Source organism: Lagopus leucura, unplaced genomic scaffold (genome assembly GCF_019238085.1).
Source record: "Lagopus leucura isolate 7727_CA_CO unplaced genomic scaffold, USGS_WTPT01 Super-Scaffold_100002, whole genome shotgun sequence".
Lineage (NCBI taxonomy): Eukaryota > Metazoa > Chordata > Aves > Galliformes > Phasianidae > Lagopus > Lagopus leucura.
The window spans coordinates 37822834-37849966 of NW_024962263.1; the positions used below are offsets into that span (position 1 = coordinate 37822834).

Here is a 27133-nt window from a genome sequence, read left to right on the forward strand (position 1 = left end):
TCATCTGGTTCTTTGAAACTGTGCTCAATACGCTAGTAGGAGCGTTGTTTTTCAATTTTTTTCCACTATCTTGAGTATTCCCTCCTTTTATTTTTATCTTACTAGTGCAGCCAAGTGAAATGTACTTTAATATTAGTCTTTGACTAGGAAGGATCAAAAGCCTAAACAGGGACAAAAAAGACTTTTTTTAAAATGTATTATTTATGTTTCAGCAAAGAATGCGAAGCTGAAATAGATTACTTACTGAACAGTACTAATCTACGACAGAATATCTCCTTCAATAATTCTCAAGCAGTCAGTTAAAAATAAAAGATGGTGCACAAAGAGCAATGCAGTTTTAATCCTATAATCTCCCATCTGAAAGCCTATAGAAATAATTAACATGCTCAGAACAAATGCCAGTTGGCTGTATTTTGCAAACACGTTTTAAAATGCTAAAAGTATATACCCTAAGGCACCAGCAGCACAGTTTTAAAGCATCAATCGAATAAGTTCAGATTTTTTTACTTTTAATTTTTTCAATTGAGTATTTTGATCATACATTCAGCTTAAGAACACATTTTTCTAGTAAAGAGACTGGCCTAAAATTTCCCCCCTATAATTTTAAAAGCACTCATTTCAAGACTAATAGAGAACTATTGTTCTTCCTTTTGATCTGGTGTTTCTGCTTTTTGATTTGATTTTGTTTGGTTTGGTTTTTGTTTTATTGTTGTTGTTCATTGTTTTTATTTTCTGTTTTTCAATTAAATTTGGTAAACTTACTCTTAATTAAATAATAAAAGAGTGATATTAATTTTTTTGAAAGAGACATTCAGAAAAAAATGTTTTGTGCTTTCTGTAGAGGAAGTTCCTCAGGCTGGAGAAAGCTGGAGGAAAAAAAAAAAAGATCATATTGTCAGAAACTACAAGTATTCACATACATTATTGAGATTTTTGCCCTAACACCTTAAATAGAAGGGAGAGAAGAAAAGTGTTTAATTGGCTTATTTTCAGTCATGTACAGCACAAGTGTAATTATGAAGGTGGAAAGAGAAAATAAATTTGAAAGAAAAAAAAAGAGAGAAAAATTGTTGAGACATTTGATATGATCATTTTCTGTACTCATGTTTTCTCCATTAGATTTTAATCCACGTTTAGGAAGACACAATAATAAAGTAGTTTGAATCCACCGAATAGGATATTACAGCTCACTTCACAGTGAAACATTATCAACACGGGAAACACTTTATAGCAATGTGTATACATTTGCTGACATAAAATTGTTGGCATTCCTAGAAACAAGCTATAGACTGAATACAACAGGGAAACTGATTCATACAGTGAATGAATCATCTTATCCTAAAGAAAACTGAAAGATGCAGGGTGAATCTCAGCACTTGAGCATAACAGACCAAAGATTTTGAAGAACTGAACTTCTCTCCAGAGGTCAAAGGAAAAATAAATTGTATGAGATTTTAAGAATAAATTGTGAAAAGAATCTAAATTTTATTGAGAAAAAGGGTTTCAAATGAGAGGACCAGATGAACTGAATGCTGAAATGTACTTTCAGGAAAAATAATTTCAAAGAATTGGTGCTAGGTTAGGTAATCGGTACCATACACATTTATTTGGGAGTAAATCTGCTCATGTTCTTAAGTATTGTCAATTCAATATATTAGTCTGGAGAATATTTTATAGTTCTGTAACTCCTATATATATAAATAGAGGAGTGCTTTTCAGCAATTGTTCAGTTTAAATATATTTAAGCAAGCAAAACAACGTAACTATAATAACAAGTATCTATATAACAAGCAGGTTGGAGATTCATGATCCTTGAGGTTCCTTCCAGCCCTGACCGTTCTGTGATTCTGTGAAAAGTGTTGTTCCAAAGAGAGATCCTTAATCTTGAAGACAAAGTGTTACAAAGCAACTCATGTCTTTGCTCCCCATAGAGACAGCCAAAGTTGTCAGGCCAGAGAGCTAAGAGCTCATTGCATAGCTTGTGGTTTGGGCTTATGGATTTACATGTGGTATGCTCATTTCTGTAAGAGTTTTTTTGTTTGATTATTTTTTTTTTTTCACCCTGCACATAATGTCTTAAATAATAGCCCTATCCTAAAAAATATTTTAAACCAATACTTGACATTTTTCCTATCATATAGACCTTTGTATGACTAGCATGAAGGGCAAAGTGTTTTCCAGGACTCAGAAGGATGACTTGATATGAAAGCAACACACCTTGTTGGATCACATTTAAAATACTTGCCAGAAATTCTTGGTAAGGAAACATCTCCCCAGAACTACTCCTGTGTCAAGAGAAATTAGATAGATATTTCCAAAAGAGAGTTTATACACAGACTTTATGTTTAAATGGACTAGGTACAAGGAATTGGGAGTGAAATGGTAAGGTCATAAATTTTAAGTTTAGAAGTACTCCTGGAAAACTGGTTGGAACCCATTGTAGATGCCTATTTGAACTTTGTAAAAGCGAATGTGATTCCAGGAGTCAGTAATTCTCCAATGTCTAGAGCTTCTTAAAACTTTTCTGAAACTGATAATGATGGAGTATTCTTTGGAAACTTCAAACTGCAAAAGTAAAGTCAGTTAAATCAACACATATTTCTTATACAAGTGCTGTAAAGAAAAGTTTAAATGGAAAGAAAGGAAAAAAATGGCACTAGCCAATTATTTTTTCAATTTTAATTATTATGATCATTATTCTATGATGAGCAGGAGAAGAAAAGTTCTAAATGAAATTTCTACAGGTAGACAAGAAAATATACTGAAAACTGCATTAAAGTATTAATATCTTCATAATAAATTTAGATATTGCTCTATGTCAAAGAAGAAGAGCTCAAATCTGAAGGAACATACACTAGTCTGAAGATAACCATTTCCCTTGAAACAAGTTTCCAGTAATTTAACCCTTGTTAAATATTCTTCTGTTCCCAAGTGTTCTGGAAAGCAAGTTAATATATTTACACAAAGATTTCTGAAGTGACAGAAGTCTTCAATATACAGAATTTCCTCACTCTTAAAAATGATAAAAAACTTAGTCCTTAAACTTGTGTCTGAGTACTCCTGTGATCTAGAGCTTTTCCCTTATACATTGCTTGATCTGTTAGTCATACTTGGAGCATGCATCTGACAAGTAGCTCTCATTTGGACTGCAAAGTCTATGTGTGCTGTCATGTTGAAACATTCCTAATTTACCTGCGCAAACAATTACCTCACTCTTGATAATTTTTTTTCACTACTGAAGACCAGAGAAGAAATGAAATGCCATCCATAAGCACATGCCTTATATGTAAGACCAAGGAAAAATGCTCTATATGCACATTGCAATTATTTATGTGCTGATGGTGTTCAAGACTGATATGGTTATGGTAATTAGTCCTGTTGTCTCTGACTTTGCCAAGCTGAACTAAAGTGCACTGAGACCTGCTGGAAGGTTTGCATGGTAATTTTCCACAGGTTAGCACAGCAAGAATGATAGTGGCGTCTGGGGTGCTGTTGTTCAGCCTTTTTCCTGAGGGTATACTAACCTGTAGCAAATTCATTGAAAGCGCTTAAAATCTATTAAAATCTTAAAACCTTTAAGCAGGAATTATGATGGATTTCAATAAATTTGCAGATGGCTGGGAAGCTTTAAGCTTTTGTACCTCTGGAACTTGAAATCAAGTTTTTCCCAGTAACATTCATTGTGTCAGATGTACAAAAATGAAGGCATACCAGAACTGGAGAATCGGTGGAGGATGTGTCTTCTGATTAAAAATTATTATTAAAAGGAAAAAATAAGGAAGTGTGAAGTAGGGAAAACTGCGCAGTGAATTTGTATTTATTTTTGTGAAAATTTCATGGTTACCTTACATCTGTAAGTATGTTATACTTAACATAAGTATATATGTTATAATGGTACCTGGGTTGCTGTTTTTGAGCTTTTCTCCTGCAGATACATCAACTCGCAGTGAGGTTAGTGGATTGAATGCACTTTACATCACCATTCAGCAAGGATTTAGATAGAACATACTGCCTCCAAAAGAACATCTAACTCCTGGTCTTGGAGTATCATTCCCTGATGCGCTCTTCTTATATTTCAGGATACAAAACCATTTCTCTAACCAGATGTCAAATTAGACTATTAGAATATGAATATATGAAATATTAGAATTTAATGTTTAGTACCTCGCTTTATTTGAGATACAGAAGATGATGGAATGCTACTGACACCTGTTGATTACTAAAATGGAATGAGGCCATGATTTAATTTGCCATTAAGAAAAAAACAGACTTGCAATGTACATATTCCTTCAGTATGAATATTCATGCATTCAATGTGCATATTCAGGTGAGAGTTCCTGAAACACTTGGCCTGTCAGTTTCTTCTTTTTCTTAGCCTATTATGAAAAATAGGGAAGCATTCATTCCTTTTATGGCCTGGACTATATCTATGCCATGATACAAAAGCAGAAGATAAAAAAAGAGCTTCAGTTAATTATGCTAGTACTTGTTGTTGGAAGGAGATAGAAAATCAAGCACAGCTTGATATGCAAGTATAGTAACCAGGTATGCAAGACCTGGTTACTATCTGTAAAGTATATGTGAAACATACTGTCCCTATTCTAAATTAAAAAGACACAAATGCACATTAACATTCATTGGTCCCAAAGACTAGGAACTAAAATCAAAATGTCTTATACTGAAGGGTAAATTTCTTAACTTCTAAACTAGAGAGGCATTTTTTCTCCTCTTTCTTAAAATTGTCCCATGAAACTTCTGCAGAAGGGCTTGAGAGTTCTTTGATGATTAAGAAATTTTCCCAAGAGGGGACAAGTAGATATGTATATCTATTTACACTAAAAGGACTAAGGTCAGTATTCAAAACACTTTGGGTGAGTGCTTTTAACCTCAGAAAATAGAGCCATCTCACTGTGATATTGTTGAAAGAAAGCAGGACTCTCCACCTCTTGCCAAAGTCAGATTCCAGATTTCAGATGAAGACTATAAATCATTATTGAAACATTACATGCTCAGACAGATCATGAAGTGAGACATTTCTTTCTTAATGGACAGGCTTCATTTGAAACAAATTATTCTCCATAGAGCTTCTGCATAACAGGTGATGTATTTTACTTCTGCATTTGTTTCTTAGGCAGGTACAGCTACAGCTAGGTTTTAATGGGCATATTAGGAAATAAAAATAAAAAAAGAAACAAACAAATAAATGAAAACAAGCAAAAATAACAACAAACGCCCAAACAAAACCAAATAAAATGTGTAACGTTTTATAGAAAAGAGAACAGAGGAGAAAAACGTTATTAACTTGATTAAAAAGGGAGTCTTACTTTAGAAATATAGATTTCATAACTACAGGCTATAAGGATTGCAATATTATTCTTGTTAAGCATATTGAATGTTACTTTTTCAGGTAGGTTTTTTCTTCTGTATTTTAAATAGTTTAATTTGTTTAAAGTTACTTAGACCTTGCAATATGTTACTCAAGTTAAAAAAAAAAAAATCAAATTCAGAAAATTTGAATTCCAGTTTCTAGAACACATTTGTTTGGAAAGCAAATGGCTTCACCAGAAGAGGGGTGGTCAGCAGGGACAGGGAGGTGATTGTCCCCTCTACTCTGCTTTGTAAAACCCCATCTGGAGTACTGTGCCCAGGTCTGGAGTCCAGTGCAAGAAAGACAGGGAGCTGTTGGAGAGGGTCCAGAGAAGGGCCACAAAGATGACCAGAGGACTGGAGCAGCTCCCCTATGAAGACAGGCTGAGGGAGCTGAGCTTGTTCAGCCTGGAGAAGAGAAGGCTGCAGAGTGAACTCATTGCAGCCTTTCAGTACCTAAAGGGAGTCCCTAAACAGGAGGGGAGTCTACTCTTTGAAAGGGTTGATAACAGCAGGACAAGGGGAAATGGTTTTCAGTTGAGGGAGGGAAGACTTAGGTTGAATGTTAGGAGGAAGTTCTTTACTATGAGAGTGGTGAGGTGCTGGAACAGGCTGCCCATAGAGGTTGTGGATGCTCCCTCCCTAGAGGTGTTCAAGGCCAGGTTGGATGGGGCACTGGGCAGCCCAGTCTAGTATTGAATGTGGAGGTTGGTGGCCCTGCATGTGGTGGGGGGCTGGAGATTTGTGATCCTTGAAGTCTCTTCAAACCATGGCCATTGTGTGATTCTGTGATTCTGTGATTTGAAAATCTTCAGTATGTGGGGCAAATGTGAGGGAAAATAAATAAAGGAAGTCAAGATACTTTAATGTGTATATCACAGAACTGATACTTGAGAATTCCTTCGGCTGTCAATGGAAATATCAGAACATATCTTACATTTTGTTCAGGGCAAAAATAAAATTCTGTAAATAATTGTCTATCTCTTGGTTGTAAACAGTACTATGCTGCCTGTTGGGAAGCATATGTTCAACACAGTACAGAGATTTATTAATGCAGCTCCAGCGTCAGAGATTTGGCTGCTACCCCAGAATCAACTGACAGCAGTGTCTGGACTCTGTATATTTAATATATCCTCTGCACACACTCAAAGGAGTCTGTGATTTGATGTGATTTGAGAGAAGGAGCTAGTACAAACCCCAGTGCCCAGCCTACCTACAGTAAGGGAAAAACAAGTTATAGTGCACATCTGGAACAGTGAGATTAATTCTTTTAAAACAAATTCCATGGAAAGGTAGAAAATATTGAAGTTTTAGGTAACTTGCAAGTTCCAGTTTTCTGGTGTTCACCATCAACTTAAATATTTCTACCCCTGTTCCGTGCAGATCTCACATATTTTTGCATTTTGCTGATATTTATCTAATAATATATCTGTTTATCTAATAAAATACCTATTTATTTTGCTTAGTTGTATCTTGCTTGGTTTCGTATTCATAATATTTCCTATTGCAAACATTATAAAAAATACCAAATATTAGAAAGACATACAGAATTCAATTTTTCTTCATGAGGGTTTATTTCATGGTTTTTTTTCCATTATAAATTGCAGTTTCAAAATGTGAGGTTTTTTCCCAGACAATTAGCAGGTGATTTTCACAAAGACAAAATAAATGTCTTCAGCTACTTTATGAGTAGCTTTGACTCATTTTGTAGTTTACAGATACTCACTGCTGGTAAAACCTAGATTAAAGTAAAATATAATCCTTGTGCATATTTTCTCAATCACTTAGAACTGATAAATTCTAAGACTTTAGTTTTGCTGTTCTGTTTTACTTACTCTGATACATTAAAAATGTAGCACAAATGGGAATTTTGACACCAATTTTTGTGTCTGGAAACCAATGGCTCCCCAATATTTTTTCTAAAATAATATCTTAATAGAAATCATTGACAGTTCGTTAAGGTCAAGTGAGAAGATGGTCTATTCTGGTCTTGCTTATATTATAATCATAGAAGGAAGATAGAGACAATTTTTTGCTTAGGAAAAATCCTATCAATTATAAAAGAATTATCTATAAAGACCTCTTCTGAAATAATTACTGTATCTATTCAATCTGATATGATAAGGAAGGTTTCCCTGACTCTAATGGAATCATTTTTCAAGTGAAGATGTTTTGCTTGATATGAGTAGTGAATATTTGTTGTAGCCTTTCTTTCATTTTAATTTATCTCAGATATTCTGAAAGATATGAAGAAAATAACTAGGCATCCCCACTCAAAGAGCAAAGCTATCTTCCAAATCAGTGTAACCAAAGCAGCATGCTGTCCTAGGAACACCCAGGACTGTGGAACTATAATGTGAAAGAGTTCACTGCCTTTGGCTTAAGCAGAACATTTTCACCCTGTGTTAATATATGGATGTCAACTAATACAGTTAATCACATATCTGATATGATAAAAACCTGTGCTATTAACGAGCTTGTGTTTTGATCCTTATAATATGTATCATGGAGATTGTTCAGCTGCTATTTTTCTTTTCTTTGAAGTTAGTAAATTGAGTGCTATTTATACCAAAGGGTACGATTTACATCAGATTTAGTCCCAATCTCTCTTGGAAGTACCACAACACCCTCATGTTCTACTTTCCAGGAAGCAGGAGCACAGTTGGCTCCTCTAAATGATCTAGAAGATTTCGTTACAGCAGAGATTCCTTCACCATTCCTTCTAGTGGTGATAGAAGCAGTGATATTCTGTGTCATTGGGAAGTAGATGTAGGACAGATTATTAGCCTCTTCGCACAGTAGCTGTTCTTTAACAAGTACTTTCCATTTTGTGAGGAAAGATGGCAATGAATCCTACAGACTTAAGTCACTTTACAATGCACCTTTTACATCACTTTAACTCAAGGTGCAACAGAGGTACATGAAATTTAGGGACAACGGATTGTTTACTCCTTACGCAAGCTGAATCCACCCTTCCACATGCTGACTGTTGCTTCTTTTCATTATACTTCTAATGAAAACTTCAGGGGGAAAATGAAAATATAATGGGAAAAGTTAAGTAGAAAAATGTATTGAACAACATGCATACACTGAAATATCATATGATCCTAAATGATAGCCTTCACCCAAAGTGGAATTAGCACAGAATCACAGAAGTGTAGGAATTGGAAGAGACCATTAGAGATTATCTACTCCAACCCCCCTGCCAAAGCATGTTCCCTAAACCAGGTTGAATATGTAGGCTTCCAGGCAAGTCTCGAATGTCTCCAGAGAAGGAGACTCCACAACATCTCTGTGCAGCCTGTTCCAGTGCTCTATCACTTTCACTGTGAAGTTCTTATGCACGTTTGTGCAAACTTCCTATGCTTCAGTTTCTGGCTGTTTCCCCTTGTCCTATTGTCACACACCACTGAAAAGAGTCTGGCCTAGTCCCTTTGCATCCCGCACCTTAGATATTTATAGATATTTATAGAATCATATAATTACTCCCTTTGGAAAAGACCTTAAAGATCATCAAGTCCAACCACAACCTAACCATACTTCCCTAACTAACAACCCTCCGCTAAATCAGATCCCCTCTGAGTCTTCTTTTCTCAAGGTTGAACAGACTCAGGTCACTCAGCCTGTCCTCATAAGAGAGGTGTTCCAGGCCCTTTATCATCTTTGTGGCCGTCCACTGGACCCTTTCAGGAGAAAAACACTGCTAGGCATCATGGAGACACAGATATGAAGTGAAAAAAAAAAAAAAAAAAAATTATACTCTGGATAATTAGAAGAAAACAAGCTGCTTTTAAGTAAAAAAAAAAATTAAACATGGATGGACATACAACCTCCAACAGAAATACTGTAAAAATATTACTAAGTCTGAGAAAATTATTAACACACCAGTATTTGACTTTTGCAAGAATAGTTAAAAATATCTACAGTGATATAAAAATGTTACAACTAAAATGATAAATATATATATGGATATAAACTATTTTGGGATTTAACAACAACAAAAAGAAAGAAAAAAAAAAAAGAAACAGAAAAAAAAAGAGATACTGATTGTAAATTTTCACTAATACAAGTACAGATCAGTGTCAAAGGGTGGTAAGGAAATGATAAAGACATATCTGTTTATGCAAAGATCATTTCTGTTTAGATCTGGATGACATCAAAGTAGAAAATCTGACAGTTTCCCTTTGTTTGTTGGAGCATAATATCATCTTACAGAAACAAAGTTTTGCCTTTCCAGAGACTTGGACTTATAGCATGTGAAGCTTGTGTGTAACATAAAGGTAAAGAAAACCTTGCAAATACGGAAGACTCTCGATAGTATTTCAATACTGTGTTTGAATTTCAAGTTCCAATACTAATATATTCTGGAGCCAAAACAATTCAGGCTTTGTGGAATCTGCTGAAGAGTTCTGAGCTCTGCCAAAACATTTTGGATATATAGATCTAAATATCACTAAATTTTATTACCTGATAGGAATGGAATTTGACAAGTTTGTGTTAGGGAACAGCAGATGATGCAGAGGTTCTCAGATCATCACCATTCAAGCTGGTACGCTCACAGTGTATGTGAAGACAGAAGAGCTCAGCTTTAGAAACTTCAGAGGGCTTTGTTTGCATGGCCCTATGCTTGAGCTAATAAATGCTGGCTCACAAATCTTGTCGTCTTGCTCCTCAGAGCTTCCAGTTTTACAGATAGCACAGAAGGGCTCAGACATCCCTGCTGTCATGGTGCAGAAATAACTTCAAAAACGTGGAACAAGGAGAAAAGACAGATCCCAATTTATGTATAGTTGCAAAGGAGAACAACTGTATAAATTTGCATCCAGAAATAAATAAGAAGTTACTACAGTCTTTGGAACTGATAATGTAAAGGCTCCATGTAATGATTAGTTGAGAAAACAAACAAAAAAATGCGTAGAGTTGTGTCCACTTTTCAAAGATTAACACAGCATCAAGTAGGATACAAAAACTGTAAATATTATCAAGTAAAGGTCGCAATGGCTATAGATATTGAAACTTTGTGAAAATATTTGTTAGCTTTTTATCTAAGAAAAGACGATTGGAAACAAAACTAGGGAGACAGCTAGGCATGAAGAATGGTACCTTAGATGTGTATTTATCAGATTTTTGTAATTTTTGGATGATGTACACTGTTTTGCCTTCCTTTAAATTTGATACAGATTCCTGATAGTGGACTTCATGACTGCACATGAACAAAGGTCTCACTTTGACATTCTCTATAAAGTATATATACAGTAAAAAAAAGGATTTCAGATTTTCATTACGACTTTGGAAGGTAGGCAACCAGAAAATAAATAATTGGAATATCTGAGTTGATGGGTTTTCTTGTTTGTTTTCAAAGATGATAATTTTGTTAATCAGGTTTATGAATTGCTAGATTTTCAAGTTATTAAAAGGTCAAGACAATTTATTGCAAAATATGCAATACAGGATTTTTACTTTCTTCCACTTTTGCTCAGTGTTAGCAAGAAGAAGATAGCTGTGTCAACTTCTATCTATGAAAACAAATCTGAGTGTAAAAATATATCTATGTAGTTGTTTCCTTATCATTTTAAATATCAACTGTCACAACATGCCTTAAAGTATATGTCATGCTTTGGAGAAATATTCTGGAGTAGTGAAAGCATAACAAGGTGGAGTCTGTGCTGGTTACAGCTTATTTTTAGACAAATGACCTATCAGTAATGACCTTGACTCAGGAACATTTCCTAGGAAATTAATAACTAGGAGGAATAAATGACCTGTAGAATAGCCTTGGGCCACCAGCTGTCCCAGCTGGCCATAAATCCCCCAGAACTGCTGCAGGCCTTATCATTACAGCTTAATTAATGTAATAATATGATGCATAAATGCTGAACTGCATTTTATTTTTGTATAATTGACCTTTTGGGAATATTTTATGAATGGAGAAAGGTAATATATATTTTCTAGGTAGATGCTGCATTATTGCTTTTATTCACAGTAAACAAATAAATTATGGAAAGCTCTTCATGTGTTTGCACATTTCACACTTCTGAGAGCTATCAGAAGTGAAGGGCAAGGGCATGATTAGAAAGACTCATTATACACTGGTTCTATTCTTTGTGAATGTGTTTCAACACTGAGACCAAGCAGCCTATGAATTCTCAGCAGAGCAGGCAGTACTGAATTTTGTTGCTTCTGCCACAGGACAATTAAAGCCCTCAGAACAAGAACAGATCTGAGATTTGCTCTGATCTGGAATCTGGGAAAATATCCCTGGAGTCTCAAGCTTAAAAATCCCCTCCCCTGGAGGGATTTAAATAGTATTATTTCTGTTTTATACCTAGATATTCTCATAGTTTTAGATGAATAACTAGTTGTGTTTTGAGCATCTATCTGCCTGTCAAAGTACAAATATAGAGATTTAAGTATAAATCTCATGTACTGTTTACATATAATTATATTTTTACTACTATTAAGTAAGAACCCTCTCTCTCATTTAAAAAAAAAAAAGAGTAAGTTCACACCTTGAAACAAAAAATTCTCAGCACCAAATTATTTTTTTCATATCCTGTAAAAGATTTTCAACCAGACAGAAATTGATTAGAAGAAACATTTCTGCCACAAAAATCATTGATTGTGAGTTTAATTTATGTTTATCAGGTTCTTTTTATTTAGGAAAGCAAATTAAAAAAAAAAAAATCTGAAAATTTTGCTTTGTCAGGTACGTAGAAAGGGACAACATACTCAGTAAGGTCAATGAAAGGGAAGGAAGAAAGCTAATTAAATGCTTGTGCTTTGATCTGATTTATCTTGTAATATTCTGACTAATTCTGCCTGTTTACTAAATAAAGCAATATACATTAGTCTGTCATTTGTACTCCTGGGAGCAAAAAATTGCATAAGAACTTGCAACTGTAAAATATCCATGCTACTATATGTGTTATTTGTCTCTAACGCTTGTACTCTGAGTAACAGTCTTAAGTAAATCACACTTATTCTTCCATTAGATGCTGTGAAGTAGAAAATGATCACCTTGAAATGAGTAAAAGCTGATCTATAACATCTTGGGAAACCTCTCTTTTTCATTTAAAGAGGGAAACCTCTCTTTTTCAGAGTGGTAGTATTAAAAATAATCTATTAAACTAATGCCATTACATCTCCATTGTATTTAAATGTTGTGAGATTACAGCATCTGTAAGATTTTATGAACATTTTTTTATAACTGCTAAACTTAAACTACCGTAGTGAGAGGTTTCTTTATCAGCTGTCTGCATCAGGCTTTTATTATGTATTTTAAGATAAATCAGTATTTCTTTCTTAAATAAAAGCAATGTTTTCTTGATATTAAAAAAAAAAAAAATGTGAAACTCTGTGACTTCCTTTATTTTGAGCAAAGGAAATAAATTAATCAGAACTGAGACAATGATACCTTTCCAGTATCAAAAGAGTGTGTGTGTCATTTGGGAGTTACAAGCTTGGGCCAAATCTGTGGAGAGCAGGAGCAAAAAATTAGCAAAATAGCACTGTCAAAAAATGCGTTTTTACATATCAAGTTGAAACTGCATCACATTTGGCTTCTGTGGTTAGCTTACTGTAACTTAATGTTACAAGAGAGGAAAGTTTGTCAGGCAGAAGTTTGTCTATGGTGCCAAGTAAAAATCAACACTATGAACAGGGAGTTTCTGTCTTCTGCTTAACCTGCACTTCTGCCTGCTGATGCTCTGGTGAGGGGGAGGAAGTGGGTTGGAAATCAGTGAATAGCCTGGAGGGAAAAAGGGAAAGTATAAGGTCAAGGAACAAAAAGCAGATGTTAGGATCTTGGAAAATAGGACCCTTGAGGAATAGGAGACAAAAAGGTTAGGTAAGAGCTATGAAATTGGAATAAAAACTGCTTTATCTCCTCACTGTGCCCCAGCATTGTTTCTCTAGTGTCAAGAGGAGGGGGGAAAAAGAATGACAGAAAGGAAAAAATAGAAGAAAGTTTCCATGCTAGATCAATTCTAAAATTACCTTCTTTCTCTTAAAATTGAGCATTTTAGCTGTCATCATTTCTTATCACTTTCCTTATGCTTGTTAAAGCCACTGTTTTGTTCTTGCACTTAGTTTTGTTTGAATGCAGCCTCTCACTGGCAGCTCTGAGGCACCCTCTCTAAAGAATGCAGCACACTGGAGAACATTTTAGGCATAAGTTACCAAACACGTGAACTAGATAGGGTAATTTCAAAGTGAGTGACCAGGGCTAATCAGTCTGACAGAGAAAACTGTAGTGGGAAAAATGTACAAAAATTTATCTGAGGTGTTTTTCCTCAGAGGTGCTCATGAGAGGATCTCTCATACTCACGATACTCATGATCTCTCTTTCATTATTGGTGGTGTTTTCCTGGAAGTGATTATAATGGCCTCTTCTTGTTGATATATTAACATGACTTATCTGCATTACTGCAAGTTGCAGTTTGGAGCAAATGGAGGATGGAGAGAAATGCAACTCCAATTAAAAAATAAAAATAAAAAAATAGAGAGAAGGGCAGACATGGGGAAATCATAAACTTTATGAAAGTATTTTAACATATCCTTTGATATTCCGATTGGAGCAGCAAGAAAATAAACTGTATAAAATAATTATAAAATTACTGTAAATTTCTTCAAAATGCTTGCTGATGGTTTTGCTATGACATCAGGAGAAATCTCTCAAAAGTATAAATATTAAGACAGAAAGGAACTTGCTTTTGAACCCTGATTTACACATAGTACAAATCCTCTGGAGATGAATCCACTATTTTGATCAGAAAAGAGTGATGAATTTCTGTGTTAAATTAGTAAGTTTCAAATTCCACTTTGTAACTGTTAATTAATTAGTGAATGCTTACAGAAAAAAAAGTACCTACAACATTACAGACTCCTTCTTCTCTACTCAGCATTGGAGCACTGTCTGTTCTGAGCTCCCCAGTACAATAGAGGCACAGACACACTGGAGAGAGTCCATTGAAGGGCCACTAAGGTGAGGAAGGGACTTGATGTCCATCTGCTATGAGGGAAAGCTGAGAGATCTGGGACTGTTCCAGGAGAAGAGAAAACTGGAAGAGATCTCATCAATACCTATAAATACCTATAGGTGAGGGTGTAAAGAGAACACACCCAGGCGCTTGTCAGTGGTGCCCAGTAGCACGACAAGAGGCCATAGGCACAAACTGGAGCACAGGACATTCCCCATCTGGACAGGCAACACTCCTGTGTTGTGCAGGTGATGGAGCACTGACACAGGCTGCCCAGAGGCTGTGGGATCTCCACCTTAGAGATCTTCAGAAGCTTTCTGGGCCTCCTGCTTTAAGTGGCCCTGTTCAAGCAGGGAGGTTGAACCAGGTGGAGCCAGAGGTCCCTTCCAACCTTAACCACTCTGTGATAACTGGGGTTACAAATTGAAACAACCTGAATAATCCATTCTAATTTGCTTTTGTAACATTATAGCAAACACTGTTTCCTTTTGCAATTTTGTAGAATTTCAGAAGAAGATATGGAGAAGTGAGCTGCTGTTCAGAGTGCTGATTGAAAAATTCAGTGTATATAATTGATATTGTGTTGACTGAGGTTTTCAGCTTCTTTCCATTCCAAAAGAAAATGCTACCTCACTTTCCCTTCACTGAGTGGCACTCAAGTTGAAAGTGAAGCTAGCAGAAAACTACTTTGAAGAAGCTGCGGGGTAGAACTAGCATTTGCCTTTCTTTTCAGTTTCAAAAAATTCAAATCTAATGAAGGTTTGTCACCTATACAGTCATGAACAAATGAAAAAACAGTATTTTATAGTTAAAGTAATCAACTGATATAGATTAAGTTATTCAGGTTTGTTGTATAACATTTTTAATCTATTTTCTCTTACAACTAGGCATTGCTTTTAATTAATGAATCTTTTTCAACATTTCTATCCTCTGTCTTGCTTTTCTCTTCTGCCTATTTTCCACGTGTATTTATAGAGTTGTCAACAGCAGATACTTAACAAAAGGTTTTCACAGCCCCAAATACAGCTGAGTTTGAAATGATGATGTTATTTGTCATATATCATTTCATCACAGTTCTTAGACTGCAGCATGATGTTATTGTTGGAAAGAAAATAAACAACTTTATAGAGGGATATTTCTTTTGATGCATCATTTTTAGAATAAATTTGCAGGAGCATTTCAAGAAAGCCTTTAAATTATTGCACAGTGTATAGATGATGCACTACATTATTTCAATAAATCTTTGATGCTTTACAAGTCTCACAGTTATGAGCTTGCTTGTATCTCTTGCACAAATGCTCTTAAAGGATATTTTGTGTATCACAGATTGCAGTCTTATAAGACATAAACAGGCATTAATTTGCTTTACTGTTAATGATATAAAAGTTAATTTAATGTTTGAGAAGTAGTCAGTACACTCCTCTTAACTTTAGATATTGCTGGACTGCAAATCAGACATTGGATTCACCTCTGTCTGCAATAACATATCTAAAATGCTTGTGGTACTAATAGGAATGGGAGGGTGGTTGGACTAAATGATCTTGCAGGTCATTTCCAACCTTGTGATTCTGTGATCTGTGACCTAGAACAGTCATCTTCAACTTGTTATCTAAACTTCTGTAGCTGGGAGAGAAACAAGTGTAAACACAGTTTAACTTATTCTAAAGACATAGGGTACATATGTAAGATTAGATGAGAAGATCAGATGAGTTCTCTTTGAGCACTGACTTCCCCAGTCACTTTTCTTTTTACCTTTAATTTTATTTATTTATTTTGCTGGAGATTTTCAGTGAGAAGGCTGGAGGGTGAGCAGCCCATTTCTTCTGTAACTCATCATCAGATTTGGAAGGAAATATTTCAGTAGTTTAATGTCTGAAGTATTATCTGCACTTTGACTACTGTGCTCAGCTTTTGGACCCTAAATACAAGAAAGACATCAGGGCCCTGGGCTATGTCCAGAGAAAGGCAATGAAGCTGGTGAGAGGTCTGGAGCACAAGCCATATGAAGAGAGGCTAAGGAAACTGAGATTGATCAATCTGGGGAAGAACAGGATTAAAAGAGATCTTACTGTCCTTACAACTACCTGAAAAGAGGTTGTGGTGAGGTGGGTGTCAGTCTCTTCTCCCATGTAACTATTGATAGAACAAGAGGACATGGCTTCAAGACGTTCCAAGGAAGGCTTAGATTGGATATTAGGAAAAACTTCTGCAAAAGAGTGGTTAGGCCCTGAAACAGGCTGCCCAAGGAGGTGGTTGACTCTCCATCTTTAGGGATGTTCAAAAAATATGGAAATGTGATACTAAGGAAAATATCTTAGGAGGTAACATTGGTCATATGTGGACAGTTGGAATGGATGATTGTAAGCACTTTTCCAACCTTAATGATTCTACAATTCTATGATTCTAAGATACAAACAAACCACTTTTACAGAGAATTGTCAGAAAAAAGGAAAAAGGAAAAAAAACCTCTGAGCAATTCTCTGCAATTTCTTTGTTACTTTTAATAGCAGTGTATGTCTCTTATGATTCTAATGAGCTCTTGGCTAACTGGAACTTGATTAGTTTTCTGGTTATATTGCAAAACTATGTGGATTTGAGAGAATGAAGAAGGGGTGCAGAGCTTACTAGCAACAGTTTTCTGCCTTCTTGGCTGCCAGAGGTAATTCCATGTTTGTAGGACTGGCATGGGTCAGTACAGGCAATTGAACTCATTTTAGTTTATGATGAGCTCTTTTTTGTATTTGTATTTGTTGCTGTCATGTGAACAGCTTGCAATGGATCTAGAGATGGAGACAGATTTATTTTTTTGTGGTAAAAAATTCTAAACCAGAAGTCCCATGTTCATTGACAACTAGAAAATACATCTATCAATTGCCATGTTTTCTGGAAAAGCAAAGTATCAGAAATACATTAACTGCATAAACGTTCTCTGAAGCATTTGTTGCAGCATGACTCTCATGTTAAATGGATGAATATTTTTGTTCTTACATCTATTACCTTTCAGTAGTACCATTCAGAAAGCTCACTTGAGTGAATTTATTTTTCTGGGAATACATCAATCCTATGAATCAAAATGACACTTTTTATGTGTGCCAAGGATATTCATTGTATTTATCTGTATATGAAAGAAATATATTTACCATTTGAATTACAACACCTCCATATATTTATCTGTTACTTCTTAAAGCCTCACAAGCAAATCAAAGTTTTTATACTGTATTTGAATTGTTGATTTTAAAATGGCCTTGTAATGGTTACTTACTTAGGTGGAATTCTGAATCATCCACAATAGTTAAATGAATCACTAGTGTACTCAGGGCCAACTCCAGGCATAGGCAGAAGAAGCAGTTGCCTAGGTAGCAAACTACAACAGACAGCTTAATTATACTCCCCTAGCTATGCCATGTTGCTGGAAAGCCACTCTGACTGGCTAAAACTGGTGAAAAGGTCAGGGTACATGGGCTAGAAGTTGCTGCTGCATGGAACTGGGGAAAAGGAAAAAGGCAGTAAGTCTGATGTGAAATTCTGCTGTCCCAGTTCAGCCTTACCTCATCTCCCTCTGTTTTATTGTTGAAGGAATGGCCTTACCTCCCTGGACTTAGAATGGCAACATTCACTTTTGACTATGTGGTGAGAGGTCTTGAGCTGGTTCTGAAAGCTGTTATGTTAGCAAAACAGAAAGCAGTTTAACTGCCATTATAAGAAACCTATTTACATTACCTTTAAAAATGTCCGTTGTATTTTTCCACTTTCCCAGATGATTGAATGCCATATCTGATGTGATGAAAAATTCAAAGAGTTTAAGACTTTTGAATTTTCTTGTTCGTTCCTATATTACCAAGTTTGACAATGTCTTTTGAGAGGTACATCTGGTCTTTATTAAATACTTCAAATTAGAGAGGATCCACCATTATTATTTGAAAAGCTCTTCCAGTCTTAATTATTACCAGTGTTAATAATGTATAACTTAACATCATTAAATTTTGAGCTTCAGGTTCCAACTATTTGATCATCTTATACCTCATGCTATTAATTTAAAAACCCTCCAATATAACTGTATAGTGATCTACAGACTGATCAATTTGCATCCTAATTTTAGCTTTCCAAAATTTAAATAGAGCCTTCACTTCAACATGGGTCAGCTAAGAACTGTCTGCTGCCCTGACGCACTATTCAAGCTCGTTTTGAATGTATTAGTTTGGGTTTCAGAAGAAGTTGTTTCATTAATACAGCATGTTATCTATTCCAGTCAGCTAAGGTTGTTACAGCTACCATGTGGTGCTACACTGTGTTGTACAGACATAATCAATCTCTCTGGAAACATTTACAGCTGAAAGATAATGACAGCAAAGGCACTCAGAATAACAGAGTACAGATGGAGAAGACACTTTAATTATCAGGCAAAACTGTAATAAAAGTGGAACCTTCCCAAAATTTAGCTTTTACAAAAATCTGGGTTAAATCCAAAAGAACTGAATACTAACTCCAAAGGGAAAACAAACAAACAAAAAAACCAAAAACCAACCAACAAACAAACAAACAAAACCACGGAGTTCACTGTATTGCCTATAATCCAGACTAAGTAAATGAAATTAACTGGTTTATTGTTAGGATCTTAATATTTCTGCATCACTTTTTTCATATGAATTAAAAGAGGCCAGTGACAACATGTTCAACATTTAGCAAATTAAATATTAAAATTGACCTGCTTGAAAATGTTTTAAAATGTAATTTTGACAAATACTGGCAATACTGAGCTCTTACTTTAAAAGTCTCAATAGTTTCAAAATTTCTAGGTTCCCTGTTCTCAAATTGTTACGGTTTTATAACATGGTTTAAATATTTGGGATTTTTAACTTATTCAGGAACAAACAAACAAACAAAAACAACATGAGAATTAGGTATGGAAGGATTCAGTCAGCTTCACAAAGGCTGTTATTGTTAATGTAGTCTCAAAAAGAAGTGTTTTTTGTTAATTCCTGCTTCCAGATATGCACCATTTCAGGTGAACTAAACTAAGGAAAACTATAAAGCTGGGATATAATGTTCATTTTGCCAGCTGAGATGTTGTGATTTTGTGTTTGTCAGTTGTGATAAACCGTTATCCTGGAAAAAGAAAAAGAAAAAAGAAAAAAAAAAAAAAAAAAGAGGAGATGGGAGATGGGTATAAACATAAACAACTGCACATGAAAAAGGCAGTAAATTACTCCTTTCCAAGTAACCCTCATTAATGCTAGTTTAAAGCACTTGTAGAGCCACATCTCTCCATTTAGTACAACTACTTCCTAGTAGTTGTGTTAAATCTAATGAAACTGTGAAAAGTAAGATACACCACTAAGTTGGATGAATGTGGCCTTCACTGTCAGCTAATCATTTAGGAATATTTAGGTAGAATGGGTTAAGTATTATGTAAATTCAAAGCACTGTGCTGCAAACTGTGATGTTCCACTTTAACCAGAGTTTGCCCATTTCACTGTAATAAAGAGTGAACTAATACATGCTACTCCAGCCCACACTCCTTTTAATGCAGTAATTTTTGTTCAAGTAAGTGCAGTGTTTGAATTCTTTGTAATCTAAATCATCTACATGGCTGTCTTAAATATTGTTTGGTTTATAAAAAGCAAAACCAGAAAATACTATTAATCACTACTGCCAACCTCAGCGTACCCATATGGGCTGTAATCTGAAGCTTTACAGTTTTTTTAATGCTTCTAAAACTCTAAATATAAGCTTGTACATTAGTATAATGAATAGAACTACAACAAATATGCTTAGTTAAGATTTGTAGTTGTATTCTTTCACTATAATAACTAATTTAGTATCTCCTTAATCATATTATTTGGAGACAAATGTGTAGATCATTATAGTTTTTATTTTCAGTCTTATGATTTAATTGCTACCCTGTAGGTTCTGCTTGTCCAGCACAAAGATTTTTCAAATATATTCCTCATAGGATGGGCCATATATTTAAAAATCTCTTTAAGCTAATTCTAATTTATGGGTGCTAACAAATAAGCATAATACATATTGCTAGTGGAAGGTGATCAGTGAAGGGGTACTGTTGATTTAGGCCCAGATCGAAAGCTTACAAAGACAGGAGAAAGAAAAAAAAACTATGTGCGTCACTGAATTTTCAGCAGTGACTGACAATATGAGGATTGCAAAGTTACAGCTGATATATCTCTGCTAAAATAAAACATCCTGGATTTGCTATATCAAAACCGAAAGATAGGTAGGTCCCTATGCATTGATTCTCCATGCATGACCTCAATTTGTAATCCACATGTAAAACATCAAAGCAGTATTATATAAAAAACTTATTTGTCTCACTAAATTCTGATGTTAAGCTCTCTGCACTACAGAAACATGTATTTGATCATTCACATGTCTGGTGAATATATCACGTTTCTTCAAAGCTTAATGCCACGCGAAATGTGCTTTTATTTTATTTTGCTTGTTTGTTTGAGGGGGTGGCAAGAATTTATTTAATATTAAGAGTTTCTGAAATGTCCAGACACTCGGGCAAGGAAAAGACAAGTCCTTCCTCCTTCAGTCTTTTGGTTCTGTTAACATTAATTTGCCAACCTACTCTATTTAAATAAGGCATCATTTAAAGATTACAAAACAGCCATACAATCAGCAAGCCTTGAATACTCCAATGATTCCATAAATACAACATTGTTGGCAATAATTTCTACAGTTGATGACAAGTTTCCATGGTGAAAAATGTGCACCAGTCTAGCTCTGCACAGATGTTGTTCCAGTTAATGTGATTCCTTAAAATTTTGCACTGCATTGTGCTGATCTGCTGTTGGGAATCATCCTGAGGTCTCACTGCTGTATACAATGTCATTCTTCACATATTTAAACCACTTCCACTAAAGACTGTTTGATAAAAAACATCACTAAAGTAAGTATAAACAGTTTCATTTACTTCATATGCAGTGTCTGAGATAGTTATGAATGGACTTAAAATTACTCCTCTAAACAGCTGGCATTTGTAAAATGCAGTTTCACAATCTACTTAAGCTGGCCTAAAACAGCGTAGCTCTGTTGTGTCTGTATGAGCAAAAATGTAGCAACGAGGCTGCCAACTCCTGGAACACAAACGGGCTGGCAAGAGCACACAGCTGGAAGAGAAGGAGTGCAGAACTTTTGGCAGTAGCACCGTCCTGCATCTCTCTGCTGACAGTGACACCAGGCTGGAGTGATGCTCTGCCTTGCAGTGCTGGAGAATTCCAACTGAAAGAAGATACTGCAATATGGAAAAACAACAAACCCATCAGCACCATCAGAAATGGTAACTTTCCTTCTTTCTGTTCTGCTTGTTAATAATAAGCAGAGCTATGTTATTTTTTTAGTGTTAATAAAATTAGGATATTCATGGGTTCATTTATTTATTTGTTTGTTTGTTTGTTGCTTGCTTGCTTGCTTGTGTTTTTTTTTGTTGTTGCTTTTGCTTAGTTACAACTGTTAAGTAAATATGAAAAATTGAACATGAGCCATCAGTGGGCACTTGCATCCTGAACTGCATCAAAAGAGGGGTGGCCAGAATGGGGACGGCCTTAGTCTTCCCTCATGAGGTCCCATCTGGAGTACTGTGTCCAGGCCTGCGGCATTCAGCACAGGAAGGGTGTGGAACTTTGCAGCAGATCCAAAGGGCCACAAAGATGATGAGAGGGCTGGAGCATCTCTACTACGAAAAAAGGTTGAGGGAGTAGGGCTTGTTTAGCTTAACCAAGGCTCCAGGGAGATCTCACTGTGGCCTTCCAGTATTTGAAAGGAGCTTTGTATGCCGGAGAGGGACCAGATAGTGATAGAACAAGGAGAAGACAACAGAGATAGAACAAAAATGAACGGAACTAATAGAGAGGAGATTTCTGTTAGATGTTAGGAGAAGTTCTTTACTCAGAGGGTGGTGAGGCACTGGCACAGGCTGTCCAGAGAAACTGTGAATGTCTGTTCCATAGAGGCACTCAAGATCAGGTTGGATGGGTCCCTGGGCAGCCAGATCTGGTAGGATCATGGCAGGAGGGCTGGAACTGGATAGTCTTAAAAGTTCCTTCCAATCTAAGCTATTATCTGACTCAATTACTCTATGAAATGCATTTTAATATAAACAGAATTAAAAATGACCTGTTAGAGCAGTACCACCACATGCTGTCTTGCTCCTTTGTGTGTGTGTGTGATTTACAGTCTGTTTCCCCTTTACTCACTCAAATCCCAAAACATTGGAATTTAGATGTGTCAACTGTTTATACAGTTTACATTCATAAATTTTCATCAGCAACTTCAGATTTCTCCCTCCAAAAATGCCTGGTTAGTTGGTACTGTAGCTTTTAATTATGTTTCAGCTATGTGTGGTTACAGAGAGAGAAAGAGAACTTGGATTTAGTAAAAGTCAGTGTCACAGGCTGAGACTGATATGAGGAACCGATCCCTGTCCTGGAAGGGCACTTCATTCCAATATCCATTTGCTGGAGAATGTGTGAGCTATGCCAGGGAGTTCTCCTTTCTGATACAGTTAATACATTTATGCATGTATGTTTCTCTGTGTGATTATATTAATGAAAATTAACATGATTTTGACTTTAAATTTAGGAGTTTATGTACTTTTGCTACTTGAGGAATTAGGTAGAAGTTTCAAGAGTCCACCATTACCACACATTTTATTATCTCAGTTCAGATCCTACCTAAACTACTTAGCTCTTTTCATGTATATACATCAAATTTTCATATTTGAACTTTCGTATTGTTATTCTTTGACAATGCCAAATATTTACTTGCAATCCAGTCAATTATCCTACTCTTCATTCATCTGTTAGCACTTGGCCTGGAGTCAGGCACTAGCATTTACAAGATCACTCAAATGGTTGCTTGTAGTATCCATGCAAAATGCAATCCCTGTATCAGTACATTAGAGCAAATCTCCAACAATGATCCAATGTTATATCTAGAAATGACAGCAAAGTCACTTCCCCATGTGTCAAAACTGATTTTTTTGGTAGATATTTGATTATTTTTTTTTCATGATAAGAATGACAGTCATTCTTCACAGATGAAGAATATTTGAAATTTCATGAATATACTGCAAAGAATATACTGCAATTTGGTGCCAGGTGCTCAGTGTTTCCACTAAACAAGAACAATAACAAGTAATTTGCTTTCACAATTAACAATTGTTCTGAATGTAACCCTGATTTTACTGGTCACTCCTCAAACGGTACTATGCAACCAGCTATAGCAGAATGCTTTTTCAGGCTCATTTCATGGAAAAGAAGGTTACAACTCATGATCACTATTCGTAATTACCTTAAACCAGTTCCTCTGAAGTTTAGTCCACTTAATTGTTTCTCTTGGATTCACGAGTTGCTGCTTTGTGTTTCTTTTTCTTTTTTTCCCCGTCTATCCTTCAGTTGTAGTGTAGTAATTATGCGTGTCTGCTGTCTATTGGAAATTGCTAATAGAAAAAAATAACTGAATATTAGTTGCAACACATTTGTTATTTTCTCATGATATTTCTCTGTCTCTCATTATGTTACCCTCAAAGCACCTACCCAAAAAGCTGGAAGGTTCTCAGTTGAACATTCCCACGAAGTACTGAGTGACTATGGGAGGCTCTTCATTTATGGCTGCTCCCAAGCTTTCAGACATCCTGTAAAACTAAGGAACAACACAGTGAAAGCTGAACTTTGAAAATGGAAGCAGTAAAGTCATTTACTGTACATATAAATGATTCTAATTATGTAACAGCCAGAGTCTCCTGCAAGTTTATCAGGCAAGAGTGCTTTCCTGCTATCCCAACAGCAGTAAAGGAACTGCTCTTTTTCTTTTGAAAAAGACAGAAAGTAAGAAGGTTTCACTTGATGAAATTATACTTTGTTAATGATATTCTTGCTTTGCCATTTTTTTAAGCAGAAAATTAGTCTTAATTTTTCTGCTAATGCAACATCTCTGACTGTGTGAAAGAGATTCAACAGAAAAAAAATCACATGCCTTACAAATGCCTTCACTGTCTTTTTAAGAATACTCTGTCAAAATGGTATCATTTCTGAATATACGGGGCAGTCAGTAATTTATTTTTTTCACGTTTCTCCATAAGTATCATACTGAAATTCAATGCTGTTAATGTGAAAAATCTCAGCATAGATGCCACAGATAAGGGATCTTGGGAGAGCTTTAGTATGGTTTTAATCTAAGAAAGGTCCTCCACGTGTTCTGCTCCTTGGGATTACTTGACAATTTATAGAAGTCATTCTCTGAGACTTAATGTATTGCAGAATGGGTCAGCCTTGGAAGGGGAAAAAGAAAAAAACAACAAAAACCGTAACAGATACAATGCAAGATATAATGGGAACAAAGGAAAAGGAAAAAGTGTTTCCACTTGTAGTGTGTCTCAGTGTTTCTACTATCTTAAAGAGGAAAGCAGACTCTTGCTAATTTATCATGTAAATTCCTTCTGATGGAAGCATAAGACCCAGGCAATAATCAGTAGTTTTTCCTCCTAAGCAAAGGTCACATCTAAAGGATTAGGATGATGTCAGATGTAGTTTATAACCAATGTGCACAATTTAATAATGCAGTCCTTCTAAGATGCTCTCTGTGGCGCAAGGAAACAGAATCGGCATCCATGATGCATGACCATTCCGTATTCATTTCAAAACAGAAAAGGGAGTTGCACTTTTGAGTATTCCTTATTTTGCCTAATTTATAGCTAAGACTTTGCAGGAAGAAAAGTTAAGAATCCAGGTTATGCCTTGGAAGAAGCAGTGAAGCAGAAGTTCTTGGGTTAACGAAAGCACACATGCTTTGAAGTACGGTTTACAAACCCAGTAATTGGAAACATATTAAACATATCACTTCTCCTAGAAAGTACAGCCTACCGGAGCAGGGCTGGCACGGCACTGGGCGGATGACACAGCCCGAAGGTTCGGCAGGCCGCCACCAGCAGCGCGAGGAGCGCTGCGAGCCCGACAGCGGCGTTATCGCTCCGAAGCGCGGGCACCAAGGAGCGCTGCCCATCAGAATCTGCGGGCCCCACACCGTGAGTTGCGAAGCAAAGGTTTCCTACGTACCACTACGGCTTTATGCCGTACTTCAGAAGCCTTCTGCTCAAGCTGACGGAGAGCCATTTTAGTGTCTCGCATAAAATAAACCGTCTGTGCCGGGAGGTACTTGCAAAACGCGGGACCCCTCCAACAGGCGGATGCTGCGCATCTCCGTGCTTCCTGAGGCACTTTTACGCATTTATTTCTCCCTCATAAAGTTGCGAGCTGCACATCAGACGGCTCCCCCCGCCCTCCTACCCACCTGCTCCCCCAACCCGAGCCCTCCCTCCCCGCGGACTCGGGGGAGCCGCCCGGCCCCGCCTCCCCCCCACCATCCGCCGCTCCCGGGCCCAGCCCCCCCGCTCGGGCCCCGGCCCTGCCCCCGGGCGCGCCCGCTGCGCTCCGCTCTGCCGGCAGCCCGCTGCCGAGGCGTGGGGGCGGCGGTGGCATCGCGGTGGCGCGGGGCTGGGCTGGGCGCGGCGGCCGCCTCACGCAGTCGCAGGGAAGAGAGCGGCCGGGAGCGCCGGCGGAGCCGGGGTGCGCTCGCCGCGGAGGGCCGGCGGATTCCTGCTCCGCGGGAGGGCTCCGCCGAGCGCGCCGCCTTCCAGCCGCAGTGACATCCCCGCCGCTCCGCTTGATCGCCGGCTGCCCGCCGCTCCCCGCAGCGCTCCGCGAGCCGCCGGAGGAGGGTCAGCCCCGAAGTTGCGGCCAGTCCGGGTGAAAAGTAGCGGCGAGGCGGAACGGGCCGCGGCCGAGCCGAGAGGGGAACGGTACAGCGCCTCGCCACCCCCTGTGCGGTGGCTGGCTCGGCGCCTCGGACCCCGCCCGCACGGACAGCGCCGCGGGTAAGTCGGGCTGAAGCCGCGCGGGGGCAGACGCGAGGAGCCGGGCCGAACGGGGCGCCCGTACCCGCCGCCCAAACTTGCTCAAGTTGTGCGGCCCCGGGGCGGCGGCGCGGCCCGGCCGGCTCCGGGCGCCCTCTGCTGGCCACGGCGTGCCGCAGCGGGCGGCCGCGGGGCTGTGGCGGTCAGGGGCGATCGGCTCCCGGCGGGCATCCCGGCCCCGTAGTGGTTTGTTGGGGATGCGAGCACCGCTGGCTTTTGGTGGTGTGTTCTCGGTGTCGTTTATTGGGTAGCTTGTGGCAGCGTGACGGGAAAATGTGCCCTGAGTCTTGGGAGTCGCGTAGGGAAAGGTGGAATAACGAGAGTTGAGGTCACCAGTGTGAATTTCCATTTTGACAAAGAGAAATGTGAAATTCTGAAAATGCCCCTTTTTAATTAAATTTCTTTGGGAAAAGAGAAAAAATGCATTAACCCTCAACTTCCCCGAAAACATTATCAGTTCCCTGTGACTGAGTAGCCTGTGTTCTGACACCTGCATAGCTTCAGAGAACTTCTGTTTGTGTTTCCACAGAAAGAACCAACATGCAAAAAGGAAGGAAAACCAAAACTGCTCTTTTGGCAGAAAAGCATTGGCTTTCAGCTCCTTTCATATGTTTTTGTTTTGCTTCGTAATGGGAGGAGCAGGATTCTTTGAATCATTGAGTCAAAATTTGGGCAGCATTGGCTGAAGATGAGATGAAAGAAGACTTGAATATATGTCGATACTCCCTGACTGTTAATTCAGACAAACTTTTTACTAACGGAGGGGAATAGTGGTTAAAAGCACCATGGACTCATTTAAAGGAGCTGATGAATGATTTTTGCCCTTTTTCTTTTTTTTTTTTTTTGTTTTTGTTTT

The 27133-nt window shown here is 37.5% G+C and overlaps 1 protein-coding gene and 1 long non-coding RNA gene across 3 annotated transcripts in view; one reads left to right on the forward strand and one right to left on the reverse strand.

Annotated features, from left to right (window-relative positions):
- Positions 1-22004: 22004 nt before the first annotated feature.
- Positions 22005-23982, reverse strand: LOC122179414. The gene is made up of 3 exons (XR_006178683.1): positions 23903-23982; positions 23658-23805; positions 22005-22041 (listed from the first exon to the last, which is right to left on the reverse strand). It is a non-coding gene; the product is annotated as an uncharacterized LOC122179414 (long non-coding RNA).
- A 2167-nt stretch (positions 23983-26149) lies between these two features.
- DSEL (dermatan sulfate epimerase like) overlaps positions 26150-27133 on the forward strand; it is a 5632-nt gene continuing 4648 nt past the window's right edge. The window contains exons 1-2 of one of the 2 annotated variants that reach the window (XR_006178663.1): positions 26150-26238; positions 26807-27127. The gene's annotated coding sequence lies outside the window, so the exon portion shown is untranslated. Of the gene's footprint in view, positions 26239-26806; positions 27128-27133 lie in introns of those variants that run through there. The other variant, XM_042870174.1, reaches the window with a different exon arrangement.